This window comes from Balaenoptera physalus, assembly GCF_965194825.1.
Source record: "Balaenoptera physalus genome assembly, chromosome: 17".
Lineage (NCBI taxonomy): Eukaryota > Metazoa > Chordata > Mammalia > Artiodactyla > Balaenopteridae > Balaenoptera > Balaenoptera physalus.
The window spans coordinates 28,125,584-28,152,522 of NC_138895.1; the positions used below are offsets into that span (position 1 = coordinate 28,125,584).

Consider the following 26,939-nt stretch of genomic DNA (forward strand, 5'->3'; position numbering starts at 1 on the left):
AACAAATACTTCAGTAAATCCTCCTTGCTCTCTAAATTACATTCAAACTCCTTTGCTTAGCATTCAAAATCTCCACAATCTGACCTTAATTTGCCTTTTCAGCAGATCTCCAAACTGCTTCTATATATGTATGTAGTACACTCATCAAATTGAATATTCTATGAAGCTGTTCATGTTTTTTTAATCTGTTGGAAACCTTTCTCTTTAACTAACCATTCAAATGCCTCAAGCTTCATTAAATGTACTGGATACCATAGAAGATTGTGTTTTTCCCTACTATGATTACCCATAATACAAATGGGTACACATTATACAAATGAATGAATACATCTTTAATAAGGCATTACACATAACAGTTTCTTGTGTTATAGTTATATTTGTATTTATGGTTGTATTTGCCTCTTAATAGATTATAAACTCTGAGAGGGGTCCCATTATTATATATTTTCCACACCAGAGGACCTACTTAGAACAGACATAACATACATTCATCTTTGATATACACAGTAAAGACTAAGATCTTCACTTTAGCTCTTCCTTGGGAAACAAATTTCTATTAAAAAAAAGTGACCTGCAAATAAGCAAATGGTGCATACTTTATATGCCTTTAGATGTGCCTAAAGTGGTACATGGATTCTCCCTCTTTCCAGGATAACTGGAACAGTGTCAGAGAGATGTAAAATATTTTGAGACATCAATTTAAAAGTGTCATTTTGAGTTTGTGATGGCTTATTTAAAGCTCTGTTTATTTAAATTTTTTATTTTCTGTTTTTAGTACACATTATTCTTTGATGTTTTAAAAATAACCATCAGTAGATTATATTTTAAAGAAACATAACTTGATATAAAAGCATGCAGTTTCATAGTTTTACATATTTACCTGGCATATGGAAGCTTTTAGGAACAGGTAACTAATTTATTTATATAAGGTGTATGGTATTTGGAAATTGTTTTGACTATCTTATTGATCTTTCATTTCCACTTATCTTCATTCTGAAAACTTTAGGTACTCACTTTTCTTACTTTTTACAACCTTAAAATTAAACAGTTTTATGTTTTCTCTTCTATCTGTGACTTTTGGCTCTTTTTCACAGTATGAATAGAAGTAAATGTATAAGGCATCTCTTCAGAAGGAGCAGGAATGAGGAAACCATTGAATTACCAGTTACTGGTTACTATTTACTATTTTTTAGTGGAAAGATAATAGATTTTTTGAGGATAGACAGACTGATTCAACACTCTCTAGCTGTATGCTTTTGAATAATTATGAACTTCTCTGAGTTTCCATCTGCTTATTTATAAAATATTTAATATAGCTTGGTGATATTTAAGTATAATAAGTGGAAGCACTGTGCCTGACACATGTAGGTACATATTTATTGAATACCATCTACTAGAAAAGTTGCTCTTTATGGTGCAATAAAGGATTTCAGTTAGTGAGACTATTAATAGCAGCAGAAATAAAAACTATATTGAATTTATTATTCTTTTTATTTTGTTATTTTAGGTTTAGTCATGGTGTAATGGGCCATTTAGACCCCAGTCTCTTTTCCATGTGAACAAGCAAGGTAGTGAAAGGACTGGTTATACATGGAATATCAAAGATAGTCACGGTCCAAAGTTTGCAAGCTAGTTAGTACTATCACCAAGTGTTCAGTTTTGGATTAGATGAGTATGTTTGGAATGCTGTAGATTCCCTCAAAGGGAAGTTTGACAGGGTTGACATGATATTGTCCTTTCCAGTGTTGCTTAGATGTTTCCTTCTGTGGTAACAATCAACTCGTAACCGTGCCTTTAGTAACTAAGCAAATTAAACTACTGAGTATATACTCAAATCATTTTGAGACATAACTATCATTCTCAGAATGAACCCTTTTAGTGAAGCAAACTTTAGCTTATCTATATCCATGAAAAATATGCAATTATATTCTTATATATAAATAATCTGGGAATATATATCTAAATATATCTACATATGTATCTAAGTGTGTGTGTGTGTGTGTGTGTGTGTGTGTGTGTGTATTTCCAGCCCTGATTTTTAACTTTCCAAGAACACGTCAAACCACAGTCAATCAGATTCAAAGTAATGTAATTGCAGTTTTATCTTCAACCTTCTCCCATGTTTTAGTGTTTATTATAAGTAATCAGTATGATGCCAGGGCAGTTTTGATATTTTTTCCATGGTATTATGGCCCCCAAATCCAAAAAAGAAAAAAAGAAAAAAACCAGAAATCTTCCTCTCATTCTTACTGGAATTCCCAATGAGGCTAAACACATGAAGAATAACTGATAAGAACCAAAATATACCTTAATAGCTGCTGGGGCACTTAACATTCTAATTCAAACTCTGGAAAAACTGGGTCATGACACCACTTAGGCTCACGATCTAGTAAGGGACCTCTTACTACCCATTAAAACCTCCACCCAGATCTTGGGATCCTACTACCATCTGGTAGTAGATAGAGAACCAGTAAGTACTGCAACAAGGTATAGAAACGTGTCTCTGTGATCACCACTCAAATGTCTACATGGAGACAGAACAAGAGAGGGGGAACCTATAGGGCCTCTTGTAAGGCCTGAATCAATCTACTGACTCAGGTCTACAAAACAGGGAGCAAAGTATGGGTTTATACCTTTCATAACATGGTGACTACACCTGCTAGTAACTGTAGTTTTTTAGATGACTCAAAATCAATTCACCTATTTAACTGCTGCTTCCTGATTTGCACATATGGGTAGAATGGAAAGAATGAGCTTTGGGTAAGAAAGTTAACTTTCTACGCTTTCATAATATACTAAACTCTTAAGATTGTATATATAGGGATAGCATTGTGTAGATTATTAACAATATTTTCTTTCATCTATATCATAAGAAGAAAGAAGAAATGAATTTCAGAAGAAGAAATGAATGATTTTTAAGTTTGCTTTTATTTTTGAGTAGTAAAGAAATCATCCCATTCCTATTTGCTAGAAGCCAACATAACTTTGTTGTAATTATTAATCACTGAAAGCCACATGTTTATCATGTGTCCTGTAGAAGCTAGTATAATACCCAGGTTTAAAAATTAGAAATTCATTCCGAGTTTCATGCTCCAAATGAATAAGCTCTCTTGAGTTTGCATGTTGTAGACTGAGTATCATCACCCTAGGATATTATTTCCATTATATGATTAGCTCTCCAAAGTTCTAACTACTTTATTGAACAGTATCAAATCCTTCTTTTTATATTCAATGTCATTTTCTGTGATTGAATTGAATAATAACCATTATTCATAATTCCATTAATTACTTATTTTTACTAAAAAGCCTCATTGCAACGACTAATGGATCTCTTTTAGGGCTTGTTAACATGACACCTCGAATAAAGCACTCAATATCTGGTAGCAAGATGTACTTCTAACCTTCCTAGTATTGAAGGTGCCCATTAATAGTACTTTTAACCTCTAGTGAGGGAAGTAAGAGATGCTGGAATTGATATGTATTTAAGTTTAATCATCAAAGCTTCCGTAGAACTCTATATATTTTGTTCTTATTCACATCTAAATGAAACTGCTTTTTTGTAATATATTCCTTTAGGAGGAACAGGGTAATGCTTACATACTTTTCAACATGCTAAGTTGAAATGTTATATTTCCTAAGACGATAGTAAAGACTTTCTATAATTCCATAAGAACAAGTTCAAATAATACCCAGCATTAAAATTATATTCATAGCTTTTTTTTTCCTTTCACCTAGCGATGATTGATGAACTCCTGTTTATTCAGAGTATAAAAGATTTTTTGCTGATAGTTTTCTCTTTCTATGCTGCCTTAATGCATGTTTCATTAGGCAAACTTTATTAAGTATTTACTATGGGAACAGCCTTGTGAGTAAAAGGAAGAAATACAATATTGAGAATATGCAACCAGCTTTCTTCAGTAACTTACATTGTGGTAGAGGAGCTTATAATGCATTCTTTAAATTGCTTTTTCAAGCTGAAGTTCTTCCTTGTTATCAATAAAATACCGGTTTGGGGAAAATAAGTGTAAATATTAAATTAGTGAATTGTGAGGTTTCTTGGCAAATCTTAAAGAAACAAATGATCACCACAGTCAAGCATTAGCTTGACATATCCATCACCTCACAGAGTTAACATTCGCCACCACCAATATCCCACCCTCATAAGGATGCTTACCTACCCCCTTAGCAAATTTCAAGTATACACACTGTGTTGTTAACTATGGCACCACCTGTTCTTTGGATCTCTAGACTTACTCATCTTGCAGAGATGAAACTTTGTACTATTTGACTAACATCTCCCCATTTCCGCCTCCCTCCACTGCTGACAACCACCCTTCTACTCTCTGCTTTTGTAAGTTTGACTATTTAAGATTCCATACATAAGTAAGATCATTTCACAATATATGCATATATTAAAGCAACAAGTTGCACACGTTAAATATATACAATTTTTATTTGTCCATTTTACAAGCTGAAAAAAAAGACTCAAATTGAGAGACACTGAAAATCATTAATAAGATCTGACAATTTCCAGAGGGCAGAAAACAGAAGCAAGAAAAACTACAATCCTGCAGCCTGTGGATCAAAAACCACAGTTACAGAAAGATAGAGAAGATGAAAAGGCAGAGGGCTATGTACCAGATGAAGGAACAAGAAAAAACCCCAGGAAAACAACTAAATGAAGTGGAGATAGGCAACCTTCCAGAGAAAGAATTCAGAATAATGATAGTGAAGATGATCCAGGACCTCGGAATAAGAAGGGAGGCAAAGATTGAGAAGATGCAAGAAATGATTAACAAAGACCTAGAAGAATTAAAGAACAAACAGAGATGACCAATACAATAACTGAAATGAAAAGTACACTAGAAGGAATCAATAGCAGAATAACTGAGGCAGAAGAACGGATAAGTGACCTGGAAGACAGAATGGTGGAATTCACTGCTGCGGAACAGACTAAAGAAAAAAGAATGAAAAGAAATGAAGACAGCCTAAGAGACCTCTGGGACAACATTAAACGCAATAACATTCGCATTATAGGGGTCCCAGAAGGAGAAGAGAGAGAGAAAGGACCAGAGAAAATATTTGAAGAGATTATAGTCGAAAACTTCCCTAACATGGGAAAGGAAATAGCCACCCAAGTCCAGGAAGCGCAGAGAGTCCCATACAGAATAAACCCAAGGAGAAACACTCTGAGACACATAGTATTCAAAGTGGCAAAAATTAAAGACAAAGAAAAATTATTGAAAGCAGCAAGGGAAAAACGACAAATAACATACAAGGGAACTCCCATAAGGTTAACAGCTGATTTCTCAGCAGAAACTCTGCAAGCCAGAAGGGAGTGGCATGATATACTTAAAGTGATGAAAGGGAAGAACCTATAACCAAGATTACTCTACCCGGCAAGGATCTCATTTAGATTTGATGGAGAAATCAAAAGCTTTACAGACAAGCAAAAGCTAAGATAATTCAGCACCACCAAACCAGCTCTACAACAAATGCTAAAGGAACTTCTCTAAGTGGGAAACACAAGAGAAGAAAAGGACCTACAAAAACAAACCCAAAATAATTAAGAAAATGGTCATAGGAACATACATATCGATAATTACCTTAAACGTGAATGGATTAAACGCCCCAACCAAAAGACATAGACTGGCTGAATGGATACAAAAACAAGACCCATCTATATGCTGTCTACAAGAGACCCACTTTAGACCTAGGGACACATACAGACTGAAAGTGAGGGGATGGAAAAAGATATTCCATGCAAATGGAAATCAAAAGAAAGCTGGAGTAGCTATACTCATATCAGATAAAATAGACTTTAAAATAAAGAATGTTACAAGAGACAAGGAAGGACACTACATAATGATCCAGGGATCAATCCAAGATGAAGATATAACAATTATAAATATATATGCACCCAACATAGGAGCACCTCAATACATAAGGCAACTGCTAACAGCTATAAAAGAGGAAATCGACAGTAACACAATAATAGTGGGGGACTTTAACACTTCACTTACACCAATGGACAGATCATCCAAAATGAAAATAAATAAGGAAACAGAAGCTTTAAATGACACAATAGACCAGATAGATTTAATTGATATATATAGGACATTCCATCCAAAAACAACAGATTACACGTTCTTCTCAAGTGCGCACGGAACATTCTCCAGGATAGATCACATCTTGGGTCACAAATCAAGCCTCAGTAAATTTAAGAAAATTGAAATCATACCAAGCATCTTTTCTGACCACAACGCTATGAGATTAGAAATGAATTACAGGGAAAAAAACGTAAAAAAGACAAACACATGGAGGCTAAACAATACGTTACTAAATAACCAAGAGATCACTGAAGAAATCAAAGAGGAAATTAAAAAATACCTAGAGACAAATGACAATGAAAACACGACGACCCAAAACCTATGGGATGCAGCAAAAGTGGTTCTAAGAGGGAAGTTTATAGCTATACAAGCCTACCTAAAGAAACAAGAAAAATCTCAAGTAAACAATCTAACCTTACACCTAAAGAAACTAGAGAAAGAAGAACAAACAAAACCCAAAGTTAGCAGAAGGAAAGAAATCATAAAGATCAGAGCAGAAATAAATGAAATAGAAACAAAGAAAACAATAGCAAAGATCAATAAAACTAAAAGTTGGTTCTTTGAGAAGATAAACAAAATTGATAAGCCATTAGCCAGACTCATAAAGAAAAAGAGGGAGAGGACTCAAATCAATAAAATCAGAAATGAAAAAGGAGAAGTTACAACAGACACTGCAGAAATACAAAACATCCTAAGAGACTACTATAAGCAACTTTATGCCAATAAAATGGACAACCTGGAAGAAATGGACAAATTCTTAGAAAGGTATAACCTTCCAAGACTGAATCAGGAAGAAACAGAAAATATGAACAGACCAATCACAAGTAATGAAATTGAAACTGTGATTAAAAATCTTCCAACAAACAAAAGTCCAGGACCAGATGGCTTCACAGGTGAATTCTATCAAACATTTAGAGAAGAGCTAACACCCATCCTTCTCAAACTCTTCCAAAAAATTGCAGCGGAAGGAACACTCCCAAACTCATTCTATGAGGCCACCATCACCCTGATACCAAAACCAGACAAAGACACTACAAAAAAAGAAAATTACAGACCAATATCACTGATGAATATAGATGCAAAAATCCTCAACAAAATACTAGCAAACAGAATCCAACAACACATTAAAAGGATCATACACCACGATCAAGTGGGATTTATCCGAGGGATGCAAGGATTCTTCAATATACGCAAATCAATCAATGTGATACACCATATTAACAAATTGAAGAATAAAAACCATATGATCATCTCAATAGATGCAGAAAAAGCTTTTGACAAAATTCAATACCCATTCCTGATAAAAACTCTCCAGAAAGTGGGCATAGAGGGAACCTACCTCAACATAATAAAGGCCATATATGACAGACCCACAGCAAACATCATTCTCAATGGTGAAAAACTGAAAGCATTTCCTCTAAGATCAGGAATGAGACAAGGATGTCCACTCTCACCACTATTATTCAACATAGTTCTGGAAGTCCTAGCCACGGCAATCAGAGAAGAAAAAGAAATAAAAGGAATACAAATTGGAAAAGAGGAAGTAAAACTGTCACTGTTTGCGGATGACATGATACTATACATAGAGAATCCTAAAACTGCCACCAGAAAACTGCTAGAGCTAATTAATGAATATGGTAAAGTTGCAGGATACAAAATTAATGCACAGAAATCTCTTACATTCCTATACACTAATGATGAAAAATCTGAAAGAGAAATTATGGAAACACTCCCATTTACCATTGCAACAAAAAGAATAAAATACCTAGGAATAAACCTACCTAGGGAGACAAAAGACCTGTATGCAGAAAACTATAAGACACTGATGAAAGAAATTAAAGATGATACCAACAGATGGAGAGATATACCATGTTCTTGGATTGCAAGAATCAACATTGTGAAAATGAGTATACTACCCAAAGCAATCTACAGATTCAATGCAATCCCTATCAAATTACCAATGGCATTTTTTACGGAGCTAGAACAAATCATCTTAAAATTTGTATGGAGACACAAAAGACCCCGAATAGCCAAAGCAGTCTTGAGGCAAAAAAATGGAGCTGGAGGAATCAGACTCCCTGACTTCAGACTATACTACAAAGCTACAGTAATCAAGACAATATGGTACTGGCACAAAAACAGAAACATAGATCAATGGAACAAGATAGAAAGCCCAGAGATTAACCCACACACCTATGGTCAACTAATCTATGACAAAGGAGGCAAAGATATACAATGGAGAAAAGACAGTCTCTTCAATAAGTGGTGCTGGGAAAACTGGACAGCTACATGTAAAAGAATGAAATTAGAATACTCCCTAACACCATACACAAAAATAAACTCAAAATGGATTAGAGACCTAAATATAAGACTGGACACTATAAAACTCTTAGAGAAAAACATAGGAAGAACACTCTTTGACATAAATCACAGCAAGATCTTTTTTGATCCACCTCCTAGAGTAATGGAAATAAAAACAAAAATAAACAAGTGGGACCTAATGAAACTTCAAAGCTTTTGCACAGCAAAGGAAACCATAAACAAGACGAGAAGACAACCCTCAGAATGGGAGAAAATATTTGCAAACGAATCAACGGACAAAGGATTAATCTCCAAAATATATAAACAGCTCATTCAGCTCAATATCAAAGAAACGAACACCCCAATCCAAAAATGGGCAGAAGACCTAAATAGACATTTCTCCAAAGAAGACATACAGACGGCCACAAAGCACATGAAAAGCTGCTCAACATCACTAATTGTTAGAGAAATGCAAATCAAAACTACAATGAGGTATCACCTCACTCCTGTTAGAATGGGCATCATCAGAAAATCTACAAACAACAAATGCTGGAGAGGGTGTGGAGAAAAGGGAACCCTCTTGCACTGTTGGTGGGAATGTAAATTGATACAGCCACTATGGAGAACAATATGGAGGTTCCTTAAAAAACTAAAAATAGAATTACCATATGACCCAGCAATCCCACTACTGGGCATATACCCAGAGAAAACCGTAATTCAAAAAGACACATGCACCCGAATGTTCATTGCAGCACTATTTACAATAGCCAGGTCATGGAAGCAACCTAAATGCCCATCAACAGACAAATGGATAAAGAAGATGTGGTACATATATACAATGGAATATTACTCAGCCATAAAAAGGAACGAAATTGAGTCATTTGTTGAGACGTGGATGGATCTAGAGATTGTCATACAGAGTGAAGTAAGTCAGAAAGAGAAAAACAAATATCATATATTAATGCATGTATGTGGAACCTAGAAAAATGGTACAGATGAGCCAGTTTGCAGGGCAGAAGTTGAGACACAGATGTAGAGAATGGACATATGGACACCAAGGGGGGAAACCTGCGGTGAGGTGGGGATGGTGGTGTGCTGAATTGGGCGATTGGGATTGACATGTATACACTGATGTGTATAAAATTGATGCCTAATAAGAACCTGCAGTATAAAAAAACAAACAAAACAACTAATACTAAACTTTCATTGGGTTATGTGTATGGAAATATGTTAATATAAATGTTTCAGACATTACATGAAATTTCTAAAAATCTTATATTTGTATTTGTATGGAAATATGTATGGAAATATGTTAATATAAATGTTTCAGACATTAAAAAAAAGAAAAAAAAGATCTGACAATTTTTTTAAAATTTTTATTAAAATATAGTTGATTTAGAATGTTGTGTTTCAGGTGTAAAGTGATTCAGATATATATATATATATATATATATATATATATATATTCTTTTTTTACATTCTCTTCTATTATAGGTTATTACAAGATATTGAGTAGAGTTCCCTGTGTTATACAGTAAGTCCTTGTTGGTTATCTATTTTACGTATAGCAGTGTGTATCTGTTAATCCCAAACTCCTAATTTATCTCTCTCCTCCCTCCCATTGGTTAACCATAAGTTTGTTTTCTGTCAGTCTATTTCTGTTCTGTAAATAAGTTTATTTGTATCCTTTTTTTAGATTCCACATATAAGCGATATTTGTCTTTCTTTGTCTGACTTACGTCACTTAGTATGATAATCTCTAAGTCCATCAATGTTACTGCAAATGGTATTATTTCATTCTTTTTTATGGTTGAGTAATATCCCACTGGGTATATATATATATATATATATATATATATACCACATCTTCTTTATCCATTCATCTGTCAATGGGCAATTATTTTTATTTAAAGTTTGTTTACCCATATTACGACCTTTTAACCAGTTAAGCAGTGGCTTTTTTAAGCATTGAACAGACAGTGGAGACCTGTTGTGTCTTATGCTCCTACAGTGTGATTTAGGGAACTCCCAGACAAGGCAAAGCCAATCAAGAAAAAATCATGGTGCTTCCTCACATTTCTAGGGAAAAGGTCTAACCTTGCACTTAATTGAGGGATCATTAAACTCATTGACATTTCTTGAGCAAAAACCTATTCTCTTTTTTGAGAGTTTATAGATAAGATGATTTGTAAATAATTTATTTTCTTCTACAACCAGGATAATCTGAAGTGTAATTTAACATCATGTATGTAGTACGAACTATAAAACTGAAATACGATGATTTAAAAAATCCTAATTTTCAAAATGTTGAAAATGGTTGCTTTTCTGTGTCTTTTAGAGTTGCAGTGTTTATTTTGCAACCTTGTTCTGGCCTTTTACTTCATGACATCTGGTACACTTTACTGATAATCAAGGCTGAATAACTTATAACATCTACAATCAGAATGCAATCAAATCTGATGAAAAAACATTACACATGCTTATTTCATTCCTATATATATATATAGTTTTTTTTTTTAATGAACTATTTTTAAGTGCTGCTATTTAACATCTTATCCTGTAGCTCTAGAACTAGAAAAGTTCTTTTTGTTACTGATGTCCTGGCATGAATGGGAGTGTTCAAAATTAATGTGGTATTAATGATGGCAATTAAAATCCAGGTCTTTATGTTTTATTCTGCTTGTCCTTGTCTCCATTCTAATATTGATTTTGGGGTTAATACAGGTATTTGTAGGAAAACTGCATTCTGAGGAGTCACTTCTAAATACTTGGCAACCAAAATGTTACTAAATGAAAATTAATTGCTTTTCATAAAAAAAGGACATTTTACAACACTGTGCAATCATATTAAAATAATGACTGGCCTTACTAATGGAAATTAAATGTGATCTGGGTGTTCTGTCAGCATAGCCTGGGAGCTAGGTTTGCGTGTAAAAGTGCAATTTCTATTCCTGTTGAGCAGATTTTTATTCTCAAAATAATTAGTTCTGTCAAATAATTAATGTTGTTGACAGGACTAAGTTAAGAATATGCAACCTCCCTCACATATATTATAATTATTTGGAATGACAAGATGATATTAAACAATAATCTTCAATTCTGGCTGTCAAACTTGATCGGATCGTTTCTTTTAATACTGAGGTTCATGTTAATAACCTTGAATGTAACATATAAGTCATCATCTGTAGTGCCGTTTACATATGGAATATTCATTGTACTCATCGAATTTACTGTGTGTGTGTAGGAAATGTTACTGTTTTTACAAAACACTGCAGTTCACAAGGAGATAAGTTCTAAGCCAACATTCCAATTTTATATACTATTTTCTAAAACTCCTTAAAATGATGCAGTTTTATAAATTGTGTTTCTTTTGCTCTTCAAAATCAGATAACATTTAAAAAATACATACTGTTACCCTTCAAATGTCATTTACACATCCAATTTAACTTTCTTCATAGACTTTTTAGAATGTTAGAAATAATGAATCATGTCTTATATACACATTCACACACAATTGATTTGCCAGTGTAATTCTTTATAAAACTGTGAAACTTTGTGATATTCCAATTAAAGTCATCAAAATACTTCCTATTTAATATTATTCTGTTAAGTCCATGGTCAATGCAATAAGACATAAACATAATAATATATTTCAGAATGATGATTTCCCACAGACAAAATGAAAACCAATTATATAAACCAAAAAAATCATTATAATAAACATGTGTTCAAGAAAGTTAGATTATATTAATCTATTGATCTATGTCTATTTTTAAGTCTGCATTTCTTTCTTTCTCTCTCAGTCTCATAAAATCAAGATCTTTGGGGATGGATTCCAGCTGTCATCTTTTTAGAAACTCCTTATGTGGTTCTTTTGTACTTCCAGGACTGGGACCTATTGATCTGTAATTTAAAAATTAGAACTTTACTCAAGGATTTTAAAAGAAGCCTTAAATAAATTAAAATATACCAACCATGTTTCTAGGAGGCAAGATTGACTATTGTAAAGATACAGATTTTTTCAAATTAATTTATAGTTTGTATAGCAATCCAATCAAATACCAATTTCTTAAACAATTTGGGAAGTGACAAATTATTCCAAAGTTCTTATCTAAAAGTAGATAGTTACATTTCTATATACTATTTAAAAGAAACGTAGTAAGAGCACTTTATATATTCATACAATACACATCTGTACATACAATAATTAGCATAATCCTCATGTGTATAAGAAATGTATTGCAACCATTGGCTAACCAAATTATTGTTCAGTGAATGGTGTCAGAATAATTGGCTGTTCTTAGGGGGGAAAATCAGATGAAGATACAGAAAAATCAGGTACATCCCTTGATCAAGTTATTTTTATTCTAGGAATCCATAACAAAGTTAAAAATTAAAGTGCACAAAGATGTAGACTTAATTACGATTAGTAATAGGGAAAAATAAGCAACTCTAAAAGTCCAGTAATTATTAAATTCCCATGACAGAAAAGTATAAAAGTAGAATACCAAAATTTTATTTTTAAAAAACTGAAATAAGAAATAAATTGGAAAGAAATATGACAGAATTAATTATATTCTTTGGGGGATTATTTTTATTCTTGTGTGTTTTTAGTTTTCTTAGTTCCCATGTGCTTTTAAACAAACATGAACTTATCATGAGTTAAAAAAATTTATATCGACTACTATATATGAGAGTTTTTATTCACTAAAACTTTTAAATTTCACTGAATATCATAAAATTACATTAAAAATGGCTGAAAATTTTGCTGTATGGGAAGACTTAACATTAAAATGCCCTTTCTAAAAATTTAATCCGTATATTTAATTCAGATTCCATCAAAGACCCATTTTTTTAAATTTAATCGGTTGGTACCTCCAGTGCCATGCTGAATAGAAGTAGTCAAGGGAACATACTTGGATTTTTCCCAATCATTGAGGGAAAAACTTCAAGCTCTCACCTTTAAAAATGATGTCTAGAACTTCCCTGGTGGCACAGTGGTTAAGAATCCGCCTGCCAATACAGGGGACACGGGTTCGAGCCCTGGTCTGGGAAGATCCCACATGCTGCGGAGCAACTAAGCCCGTGCACCACAACTACTGAAGCCTGCGCTCTAGAGCCCGTGAGCCACCGACTACTGAGCCCGAGCGCCACAACTACTGAAGCCCGTGTGCCTAGAGCCCATGCTCCGCAACAAGAGAAGCCACTGCAGTGAGAAGACGGCGCACCGAAACAAAGAGTAGCCCCCGCTCACCATAACTAGAGAAAGCCCACACGCAGCAATGAAGACCCAACACAGTCAAAAATAAATAAATAAATATATTTTTAAAAAAAGATGTCTAGTGTTGATTTTTTTCTCAGCTTTATCGAGATTTAATTGACATATAACCTTGTGTAAGTCCTTTTAAGATGTACAGTATGATGATTTGATACAAGTATATAAAAGACCTGCTCTTTTAAAAAGCTGGAAAAATAATTTACAGTATATTGTGACAAATGAATTTGAGAGAAAAATTTGAAAAGGAAGAACATTAAAGAATTTTTTGACCCATCCATTTTGATATCAGAATGTTGGCATAGCAATAGAGAAAATATTATTAACTAGAAAGAAATTCCAGAGAAATATTTGATTATTGCGAGGATTTAATGTATTAAGGGGTCTCATTTGTTTCCAATGGAAGAAATGGTAGTATAGTTGATAAATAACATTGATATATTGGGTCATCAATCTATAAAAAAAATCAATTCTACCTTTAAACCTATAAAAAATAATGAAAACAAACCAAAAATATTCAGAAGATTGTAAAGATTCAAAAGTGAATATTAATTATTCAAATGTGAATATTAATTATTCAAGTATTAAACAGATATAAGAAAGTATATTAATCAAGACATGAAATGCAAATGATTTAAAGGAAAATATTAATACACCTGATTTCATAAGAATAAAAATGCCTTGCTGATGAAAGTCACCATAGAATCAAGATACACAGAGAATACTGGGAGATACTTAAGTAAAATAAATAATTACTATGGTTCTTGTGCAAAAAGCACCTAAAAATTGATAAGAAAAATACAACTAATCTAGTTTAAAAAAATAGACAAATGATGTTAACAGGAAATTCAAAGGGAGGAAAAGCATATGGATAATAACTATATGAAATGTTAAAAATCATTAATAGAGAAATGTAAAGGGAAATAACAATGAGCTATCCATTTCACCCACCAGATTGGCAAAAACTAAACTTTTAATAATATTTAATGCTTTTGTGGCAATGGAAAAATTGGTACCCTTACATGTTTCCGGTGGAGCTGTGAGTTGCTATGAAAAATAATTTTGGTAGTTAAGATCACCATATCTAATAAAAATTAAAATTAAAATTAAAAAAGTATATAATTTTACCCAGTATTCATGTTTGAAAATTTTTCTACATAAACAAAAATGCCAATATATTAAACATACATGCATCGAATATTTTTACAATATTTATTGCAATGACAAAAATAAAGAAGTGTTTGCATGGTAATGGTATAAGGGACTGGTTAAACAAAATATATTTAATCTGTTGTAGAAAATATTATGCAAGATTTAAAAAGAATAAGTAACTTTATATGTACTGACTTGAAAGGATGTCCATATTGTATTGTTAAGTAACATAAGCAAGTTGCAAATAAAATGTATGATATGATACTCAAGTGTGTTAGGTAAGTTATAGCATATACAGAGACAAACAGACACATGCACACATGTATACACACCAAGTAAAGCTATACTGTTTCAGATTTAATTAGTCAAAGGCAATCAATACAGAGAAGGAGTGAACCAGTGTACTTTAACACTTACTCCCTTGGCCCCAAGGTTATGAGCTGGAAGATTGGAGAGGTTCAATTATTGCTACACCCGCACTCCTACTTTTTTATACTGAACGTATAAATAACCAATTGGGAAAAATTTTAAATTGTCAATCTCTGTCATGCTGTATATTGACTCACCTGTCTTTGGAGTAAAATTCAGTATCAACAGCACTTCATTCCCATCTGAGGGAAGAAAGGAGAGTCAGATGCTGCTTATCCATGACAGTACATCTGCCTCCATCTTTTCAGCATCCTGGGATTCCCATTTACCACCAGCCTGCACTAGATTCTGATTCAATACCTTTTAATCTTCTTGGTTCTAAAATAGAGTTTCATCCAGGCTCCGCAATTCCAGAAACATTTCCCTCTTTCATAATGCTTTTGTGCCTAAAAATTTGATATATTCCTATATACATTTTTTTTGTCTATGTTTATATATGCTTCAAACAAGATGGGCAAATACACATTAAACAATTCCCATTCTGTTTTTTTTAAATTGTATTTATTTATTTTTTGGCTGTGTTGGGTCTTCGTTTCTGTGCGAGGGTTTTCTCTAGTTGCGGCGAGTGGGGGCGGGCTTCTCACTATTGCGGCCTCTCTTGTTGTGGAGCACAGGCTCCAGACGCGCAGGCTCAGTAATTGTGGCTCACGGGCCCAGGTGCTCCGCGGCATGTGGGATCTTCCCAGACCAGGGCTCGAACCCGTGTCCCCTGCATTGGCAGGCAGATTCTCAACCACTGCGCCACCAGGGAAGCCCCAACAGTTCACATTTTAATGGAGGGAGAGGAGAGATGTGTTAATATTGAAAGAAAAGATTAATTTTTATCTATAATTTTTTCCTGTGTTGTTTTACTTGTTATATACTAACAATAAATTATATGATTTTTATCAGTTAAAAACCATTTCATGAAAAGAAATAACTAAAATAAAAAATATGTAGAATAATGTGGAGATTTTTGGATGATTTAATATTAAATGAAAAAAATCTAAAATTGCATGAGATTAGAAATATTTTTTAAAAGGTAATCCCCAAAATAGAATAAATAAATAGCCGTAAGGGAAATTTATTAAAATTTTAACAATAGTTGTTAGGTGGTAAGGTTAAAAAGATAAGGTTCATAAAAATGTTGGCAATAGTATATTGTACATAGAATCACTGAATATATGGTGACTATTTTTATTTTCTCATTTTTACTAGTCTAATTATCATTATGTGTTTAAGCTTGTTTTTCTATTTTGTGTATCTTCTTTATACTTTTTAGCATATTGTGGTATAGAACTTCATAATTACTATTTAAATGGTAGCAGTGACAAAGTTAACATTGATTAAATTGACCATGACATTAGAATGATACTATTCTCTGCAACTCCTGATTTGTTTCTATGCATCATTGTTTTTTTTCCCTTTATGACCAACTCTGTTCCAACTAGATCACCATGCTGTCAGTAATATTTTAAGTGTTTACTATGTACCCAGGCATTGTAATAATTGCCTTCATCTCCTTTCCGGGTTCCTGAGAAAAGTGACATCATTATCCTAAATTTACAAATAGGGTAAACAAAGGTGAAGGAAGTTACATATCTTTCTCAAAGACATGCAACTGCTGGGAAATTGTGCTGCCATTTGAACCAAGGTCATCTAATTCCAGATTCTATGATTTTAGTATTCTATTATTGCCTCCAGGTCTGTAATTTAATTCATAGAAAATTGGATTTTTCTAAGTTTTATCTTTGTCATTAATTATTACAAACTTTATAATTCAAATTATCATTTTCTAAAACACTGGTAATCAAAATATTTTATGAAGTATTAGGTTATTAGATTTTTTCAGATTTGGAAATATATTTATGCTAAATGAAACAGTGATTTTTCTTATGACAAGGAAGTTAAGTAGTTTTTCTAAATCCCATTAGGATTAAAAATGGTTTTGAAATTTTAGTCAAATAATAGATTAGGTCGCAGTAGACTAACTTCCAATTACTTTGCATTTTGTCCAAAAATACGATTTAAATCATTCAGCAGATAAAAAAATAAATCTACATTCATAAGATACACATACTATTTGTGACCTTTAAATAGTTTAGTTGAGCTGGAATACAAGTAAAAATTTACCTGGTTGAAATATCACTTTAGATTGAATCCTTTCAGCCTAAATCAATCTGTTCTTTAAACTTTCATGATACCTGATATTTTGCTCTCTTCTGAAGGTAACAAAGGCAATATAAGTTTCCACATCTGAAACCTGTCATAAGGCAGAGCTCAGTTTAACCAAAAACTGTATAGACTTATGTAATCAGAGAAAAGCTGTCATCTAGTTGGTATTTATCTAGAAACCACTATACTTTGACAAAAGTGTCTAGAACATATGATAGAACTGGTTTTTCTTTTTTCCCATTGACACGGTAAATTAATGATAGTGGAGTTTGTATTGTCCTCCACTATTTCTACTCTGCACTTTCCCTGCCGCATCTCTTTTTCTTAAAGAAAAACAAAAATGTTCTAGAATTACTAGGATACTATCCCCAAAGCCTGTTTATCCATCAGATCTAGAAACATAATTGTTTGAGTTAGAGATTCTGTTTTGATTGATTCTTATTAACTTCAGGTGCACAGAATTAAATTAGTAATTCTTGGTTAACGAGACACAGGCATTATTGGTCCATATGTGACCCATTTTATTTTAATTAATTATTTAATTATCAGATACTGAAATCTAATTATGAATTCTTCAAATGTGTCATTCTTAGTAAAGCAATATGCAGAGATTGTGGCTGGGTGGGATAAACTAAGAGTTTTCCAGACTGAAATGCAGGCTGTGGCATCTGGTTAGTATCTTGCAATTAGGAGGAAATAAAAAGGTCCACCTAAGTACAAAGTATATTAATTTGCCATCAAGGATGGATTGTCAAGTCTCATTAAGCACATAGGGTTTTTGTTTGCTCCTTTGCTGCTCTGTGACACAGGAGATAAGCCCGAGTGACTTTACAGCTAACAAAGGTTTATTTTTCCCTCCAATGGCAGGGCACATGTTTGGCACAGAGGTCTTACCCTGTATTCACAGAGGTGAGCTCTAGCCAATGACTTTGGACATCGGCATAGACAATTACAAGCCATTTGCTTGGGTTTATATTTCACACAGTAATTATTAGGTCCTGATAACAGTATATTTCACAATTAGCTAAAAGAGAATTTTAAGTTTTTGCTCTGGAAGGCCTTGTATACAAAGCTAACCCTTTCTGAAGGAGGGAAATCAAGGACATATTTCACTAGTTGATACTTGGCAGTAGATTAATGACTGACATTTCCAAGACTGTGTCGAAGAATGTAAATAAATACTTAACTTGATGCATTAGAGTCAATGTGCTCTTGTCTCTATCATTGTAAAGGGAAATGATTCAGAGAAAAAATTAAAGGAAGGCATGTTAGGCACATGGAAAAGGTCTTACAGTACTTCAGAAACACTATTTTTTTTAAAGATTATTATCCTTCAGAATAGAATTCTCGTACAATGTAATGTTCAGGTTTGTACACCTTGAAAAGAAAGTAGATCCTCTAATTTGTGAACAAGGTAAACACTTTTCCAAGTATTACTTTAGACCGTCACTAAAGTTACAATGAATGAGTTAATCCAGTGGTTTATACTAAAATGCATCACAAACAGAAAGAGTGTTGTATAATATAAATGCTGCTAAATTAGGTGTTAACTGATCCCCAGTACTCAGCTCTGTAGCTGTATGATCAATATCACTGGATATTTAAGCCTTAGTTGGTTTCTGTGTAAACAGCACCAGTGATACAAGTCCCATCTACTTCACAAGGTTATAAAAATCAATGAGATAATAGTAATTAAGCATTTTGTGAGCTTCAAATTACTATATAAATATAAACATAGGCTAAATAAAAATCTCGAAAGGAACTGTAGTGTGACAGATATGCTGATCATTAACATTTATTAAGCGAGTACTATTTGCTAAGTACTGCACAAATTATCTGTAATATTTTTTTAAAACTGAATTTTTCAAAGTTTGCCTTGTGATTGAGTTTTATCTTATAAAATGTATAACCCATTTTACTCAGAGGAAATCAAGAATGCGAAGAAGTTAAGCATTTTGCCTTAGATCGGGGTGCCCAACCCCCAGACCATGGACCGGTACCAGTCTGTGGCCTGTTAGGAACCAAACCTCACAGCAGGAGGTGAGCGGCGGGGGAGCAAGCAAAAATTCATCTGTATTTACAGCCACTCCTCGTCGCTCTCATTACCACCTGAGCTCTGCCTCCTGTCAGATCAGCGGCGGCATTAGATTCTCATAGGAGCGTGAACCCTACTGTGAACTGTGCATGCAAGGGATCTAGGTTGCGCTCTCTTTATGGGAATCTAATGCTGGATGATCTTAGGTGGAGCTGAAGCGGTGATGCTAGCACTGGGGAGTGGCTGCAAGTACAGATTATCATTAGCAGAGAGGTGTGACTGCACAGAGACCATAATAAACCAATGCGCTTGAATCATCCCCAAACCATCCCCACCCCTGTCCTTGGAAAAATTGTCTTCCACAAAACCCTGGTGCCAAAAAAGGTTGGGGACCACTGCCTTAGATTATGATTCTTAAACTACTGCTACCTCTATTGCACCAGGCTGATGATGTGTTGTAAAAATTCTAATAATAAAGGAGTTCAAACAAATCTTTTAAACTCAGACATATTTTATAAAATTTAAGAATTATAAGAAGGATAAATATACATAAACATGTTAGATGAACATGAATGTGACTATAGTTTGTAAATAAATAAATAAATTTTGAATTCCCAAAATATTGTTCTACTTACACATTTGCTTGCCAAAATACCTTTAGAAAAAGTATATACATAGCGTGTTGATTATATATATATATTACATTATAAAAGGTATCTGGTTGGAGAAAGAGACATTTCTAAAAACAACACAATGCATTATATGCTACAGTTTAAAGAATTGGGGGCTTATCTGTCTGGATGGACACATCTAGGGTTGATGTGTCCACTATGGTTCACTAGGGTTGATGCTAGTACTTCAATAGGGTTCTTCAAAGGAGAGGATCTTCTCAGAATGAGAAGGAATTGCATGTTTTTGAGTTGCTCTGCTTCTTTGTCAAATCCTCCAATATTGAAATTTTGAAATGAGTTGTGGTACTGAATGAGGTATAATAGCATGATGGACTGGAATGAGGCCCACTTTGGTCTGAATCCAAACTCCACTATTTTGTAGTTGTGTCACTTCACACAAGTTATCCTCTGTGTGCATCATTTGTTTGATCTGTGGAATGTGAGTAACACTGCTTGCTTGCTGTTTTGTTTTGTTTTGTTTTAATTTAATGACAACTTATGAACTATCTAGGACAGTCTCTGACAAATGTTGGAGCCCACTGAAGGGAAGCTGTTAATAACCCAACACAGAACTGACAGGATGAAGTCTAGCTAAAACCTTGATAGTTCTCCTGGTTTTGTTTGTTTGTTTTGTTTTTCCCCTTGGTTGCTCTTTCTTTTCTTTTCCTCTTCTTAATTTTCAGACAACGAAAAGCTATTCTTCTGGGTTTTTGTTGTTGTTGTTGTTGGTGGTGGTGGTGGTGGTTTTTTGTTGGTTTGTCTCATTTCCTTGCTTAGAGGTTATAACTTACGACTTACACGCCCAACTTAGATTGTGCCTCTTCTCTGTATACTGTCTGTGTGTACAAAAGTGAAACATATGTAAGTCCGGATATTGTTGAAGTATTACTTTTTTAACTGTATTAGGTAATAAGGATTAGTTGTCCATTGACTGTCAGTCCTTACATTAATGCCTTAGTGAAGACACTTACCAGCCAGAAGACAGTATTTAAGAAATGATGGGTGTCCCTGGGGGTTGTGGCTGCTGATTCTCAATGAGGTTTGTTCTCCACAGTGCACAAACTCATGATCTTGAGCCATTTCTTGAACATCCTTCTTTGAGGTTTGATATCAGGAAATGTAATATTTTGTTACATTTAGATAAAGTTTCAATGGTTTAGTTTTTTAAAATGATGCATATATTCTAAATTAACTTTCTTGTTGATAAAAACTATAATAGATATAAATCAATTGCCTCATAAAATATAAAATATGGAAGGAAATTAATATTAATGAAAATGTGTCTAATATAAACTCCTTCTCTGAAGATAAGAAACACCAATGTGTGACACCCACCTAGGTGTCCTGACCTACTTTACCTTTACAAAGTAAGGAAGTACGGTGATGCTTCTAAAAATAATAGCATACCTGGGAATTTACTATCACTGAAGAGTCATAAGAGCTAATAATGTGGTAAGATCTTCTTAATGTCAGATTTTGTTTGATCTCCAAGTGTTTTTAAAGTTTAACAATGGACATCAGTTTTATCTTACTCTAAGAATAGACATTATGAGCCTTCACCCAAATTCTAAGCAGTCTTTGTGTTGTGTGTGGATTGCACACAACGTGGGCTACCCCAGAAGAGACAAAGGGTTTTGCAGATGCTAGCGTTATTACAGATGAGGAAGTCCTCTGGAGAGCCCTCAGAGTTCTGGCAGGTGGTCCTCTAGAAGTGGCTGTTGTATGTAAAGTGTTTTATGGAAACTCAGAGATAATCAGATAACACTACAGATAATGCCCACTGAATATGCAATAGGTAAGAAAGTATCAACACTCTTTTAAAAATCATTTTGGCTTCTGGACTCTCAAGACTATAAAACCTACTTATATATTACAATATCTATTTTTTCTGTATAAATCTTTGAAAAGTTGAGGACCTTACTGACTGTGTTTATGACTCAAAGTGACTTTCAAGTTTATTTTACCAAATAAACTACACAGCTATCAACTAAACAATAGCTACAAAAGGATAGCTATTATTTCTAAATATACTTTAGTAAAATACAGGCTTTTTAAAAATACAATGGAGGGAACCACTCCCCATCCAATTTTCTTAATAGCTCTTCTTTCCTGTTTGAATCTATTGTGTATGTGGGTGTTAAAATGTTTTCATAGCGAGGAATGTGTTTTTACACCATTTTAAAATAATGAGATCCATTTCCAGTATGGAATTGCATGTCCCTTAATTCAGTACTGAGTACATATTCCTTTCAATGCTGTTCACAAAAATTGTGAAGATGTTTAAAAGCATACCATTAACAATAGTAGTCAAAAGTATTTCTTACATATCTCTGATTCTCAGAATTGTGCTTTTTTCCTCCAGAAATATGATAATCCCTGCAGGATTTTGTATTTCAATCTATTTAGTTTACATATGTATTTAATTTACATAGACTCTTCTTTTTGATTTAGATGGTTTGCTCATGCCAAGAAGGACAGTAATCATTATTTGCATGTATAGGATATGTATATATGGAATAAATTTTCAGTTGAAAATTATATATATGGAATATATAGTATGTATATGTGTGTGTGTGTGTGTGTGTGTGTGTGTGTATACGCACACACACACACACACACACACACACACATATATACATGGAAAACTTTCAGTTGACACAACTGGGAAAAAAACATAGCTCTTGCCCATGAGATACGACAGAACCTTTTACAAATGTTAACCTGTCAGAAGGATTTTTCTCCTCCAATGGAATGTCTTACTGCTTCTGTCAGGAATTTTGACTCTCAACACAATTCATCATACAATCATTGAAGACAGTGAATTTACCAATGAATATTGTCTTATAAAATTATCTCAAAATTTAAAAATAATAATCTAATTGCTACTTGTCTGGTTGGGGAGTTGGAGTGGTAGTGTTGATGTAGAAGTATATATTTAATTCAAACTAACAACATCAATAAGAACTGAAAAGAATTTTAGACATTTTTTCAATCATTCATTCATTTTAAAAAATTTTTCATTTACAAATTTAAATGAACTCAGTGAGCATTAAGCATCTGTGGTATTCAAAACCCTGAGCTAAATTATATCACAGAGTTAAAATGTATATTATATATATGCGTATCTATATATGTATATACACATGTAATGGATAATATATTTCATTCCTTCATTTAACTTAGTAAGAAAATAAGAGATGCATGAAAGGATAGATATAGGCCATAAGTAGTTCACTTTGATCCTACACATTTTCCCCTAAGTTGTCTATAAGGTCAAATGTACAACCATTTTATGCCTATTTGCAAAATTTTATATAATTCATTGACCAGAGAATTAAATATCTTAATTGAAACCATAACCTGAAGAAGGTATTTTGTTGCTTACATTTGGACCTGCATGAATTCTTCTAGGGTTATAGTTTGAAATATTTTAAATAATAATATGTTCTGAGAAAAATTTATATATGAAGTTTGTTTTGAAATCCTTCAGTGACAACTCTATTGAACCAAACTTTCATGTCAACCCAAGGTTAAGTAAGAGTCTCTTTAATGTCAAGAAAAGCTAGAATACCTTAACTTCAGGACAAAGACTGTATAAAGCAGGAGACCCTACACCATTCTCCACTTCTCAGGTATAAGCCTCCCTGGGTGTCCAGTCCCCAGGAGGATATCTCACTGCACATTGTTTCCCTATCCAGAGTGGAGTTCCCTTTAGCTGCAATCCAGGTTTCATATGTGTGAGAGACACAGAGCTGTTCTGCCTGCAGCTTGTCGCATTGGCTTAGTACAGACATTTGTAAATTATAAACCATTTCTATCAGTGTGCATGTGTGTGTGTGTGCAACTTACCATATGAATATTAATTTCTATCTGTTTCATCACCTTGGAAGCTAATAGAAGCCCAATACAGCATATTTCTGAATACCTACAGTAGTTTGAATACGATTGGCCAATCTCTGAAATCTGACTTTCCCAGAATTTTACCCCCACAGACTATCTCATTATTTCTAGCAGAAATTATAGCATTATTTGTAGCAGCATCTCAAATTTATAGAAGAAATTTCTAATATAAATTTGCAAAAAGAGCCCTGACCAACACTATTACCTGAGTACATGAAATGTACACTCCAGATGAAGCTTACATCCACATAATTCTTGTGGTCCATCTGTAGGCTATTGCAGACTTTGCTTGCAAAATCAAGGAGTCAAAGAGAAGATGCATAAAACATGAAGGTTATTTCTGAAATTATATGTACAGACCAAAAACACTAGAACTTCTATAGCATCAGGTCTTTATGTATGTGCCAATGATACTCAAGGGCTAGGTCATATTGCCAAAGGCAAGATACCTGTAGAATCACAACTGTTCATGAATACACAGCCTCAACCAAGGCTGTGATACATCATTTGTTAATTAAAACCTCTCCAGTATGTTGATTCACAAGAACCCCTTTTGAGAACAACATGCTGACTTTAAAGTTGCAATGATCTCAGATATAATATTATTTGAATCTGTGTCACTCTGTGTCTCTAGAGTGCACTGTAAAAGCACTTTGGGAAACACCTGGTGTAAAGCACTAGAAATCAGAGTCCAAATCCAGCCTCAGAGAAGTTATCAGATTACCAGAACATTGCCTGAGAATCTGGAAGCAGTCAAAGGGGAGATGTAAATTATCCTTGGGTCAACTCTATGTATCTGAAAATGGATAAATGTAATTTTCACTGAAGAAAAATAATCTAGGGAATGACTTTCTAACCTATCCATGTATTCTGAATAATAACTCAGCTAACATCTTTTAATGAATTCCTATGTGCCAAATACTGTATTTAGTGCTTTACTGCATCTCATTTAAGTCTCTTAAGAGTCGTATCAGTAGTTGCTATTGTTATTCCTAAATTTCAGATAAGAAATGAGTATCAGAGGTTAAATAACTGCTCAAAGTTACTCACCTAAAAGGAGGCAGAGCTGAGACTGGAATCGTTGTGTGTGTAACTCTAGTGACAGCATTCTTTAAAAGGTAGGTTTCCTCCTCCAGTCTGACAAGTTATATTAGTTATGCTAATATTAAAACCTACTCTATGTGTGTTACCAATTCCAAGCTTGTACTGCTTGCTGCATGACAGGTCAATAAATCGAGAGACAAGTTGTTGGGGAGTAATAGCGACTTTATTCAGAAAGCCAGCAGACTGAGAAGATGGTGGACTAGTGTCCCAAAGAACCATCTTACCCAGGTTTGGATGCTAGTTTCTTTTATAGAACAAAGATTGGGGAGGTGAGGCGGTAAAGTAATAAAGGCGATAGTTGCTGCAAATATTTCCTGGTTTCAGCCAGGCTTAAAGGATGTTAATTTCTTCTTTCCTACAGCCTTTCATAGGTGGGTCTGGTGGGAATGTTTTTTGTGAACTGAACGAATGTATTTTAGCTTCAAGTCCAGGCATGGAAGGCAGGGTTCCCAGAGATGGGCCAGTATATATGCTTTAAGTTATAGGTAACAGCAATTTAGTGATTAACTTGTAGCAAAAGCAATAGAATACAAAGGTTAAAGTAAAAGAAACAGATCTAATTTGGAGTCGTATTTGTTCTTCCTTATTGCATGTGGAGACTGCAAACATCTAGAGAATTAAGACACTTAAGTGGCATAGTTATCTCTTACCTACAGTCAACCCTCTTCTTACCTATTATTTCAGGAGTAAGGTCTTAACAAATGTTTACTTTTACTAAGCTTATGAGTGGGTGATCATTAATAATAATCCTATAGCTTTCATTCAAAAAAGGGAATCCATAATTTTTAATTTCTACATCACCTGGGATTTTCTAATGTTTTGTGGAGATTCTGCCTTAGATAGCTAAGGGGAGGGGAGAATTGGGAAGTCTTGATTGTCATCATAGAAAATTATATCAACAAGGCTGGGATTTATTCCACCAAGGAGAAATTATGTTCTGAATTAGTTTTTTGCAATACGTGGGTTGCTAGATGCTATCATGAATAACACTGCATCTACCTTCATAGCTGTTGAGTTTAAGGAATTTGTAAACAACAATTTTATCTGATCTAGACATACAGTAGGCATTTTCACTGTATCGTTTCTATTGCTACTTAATACAACCTCAAACATTAAAGTTTGTGAAGGGAAATTCACCGTTGCACTTATTGTAGGGAATTTATTTATATTTTAGGAGAGTACAGAAATTTCAGGGAATTGGTTGTGTGGTTTAAGGCCTTTCACTCTAGGGCCAGTCTTCCGAAGCCACATCGATAATGATTGAAAATTGTTCATCTCTGCGGGCAGTTTAGTAGCCTACATGAAATCACTTAGTGGTCTGAATTTAACTCCTGAGGGAACAGTCATGATTGACAGTTTGAACAAAGAGGACAAGAGTGGAATGGACCTGTTAAGTAGGAGTGAGTGAATTTCTCCTATGGGCATGACAATATTTACCTCCTGCAATTTAGCTTTAAGTGACCTAAGAGTTTTAAAATGGAGAAGGATGCTTCGTTCAGTGGAGGCATACAGGGGATAGAGCAGAGTTTTATTTTAGTGAATACACAAGAATAATCCTCTTACTATTTCTCCATTGCTGGCCTCATATTGTACATCAATTAGAAATGAATATTATGAGGCTTTTACTTTTAATCTCCCTATTTTCTTTATTATACTTGATTAAGTGAACTACACCATACCATTTACTATTTTGTGAGTCACAGAAGAAGGCAAATACAAAATTGTATGTTTTCTATTCTTTTATATTATTTCAGGGAAAATCTAGTTGGAGTTAGTAAATAGATGGATCTTATAAATTCTGAGAAAAA

The 26,939-nt window shown here is 33.8% G+C and overlaps 1 protein-coding gene across 12 annotated transcripts in view; it reads left to right on the forward strand.

Annotated features, from left to right (window-relative positions):
- The window catches only part of RALYL (RALY RNA binding protein like), an 881,748-nt gene that overhangs the window by 328,737 nt on the left and 526,072 nt on the right, over positions 1-26,939 (forward strand). For 4 of the 12 annotated variants that reach the window (XM_082434031.1, XM_082434028.1, XM_082434027.1 and 1 more), the window contains one exon: positions 9,906-9,945. The exons of the other annotated variants lie outside the window; for them this stretch is intronic. The gene's annotated coding sequence lies outside the window, so the exon portion shown is untranslated. The remainder of the gene's footprint in view (positions 1-9,905; positions 9,946-26,939) is intronic. 12 annotated transcript variants of the gene reach the window in all.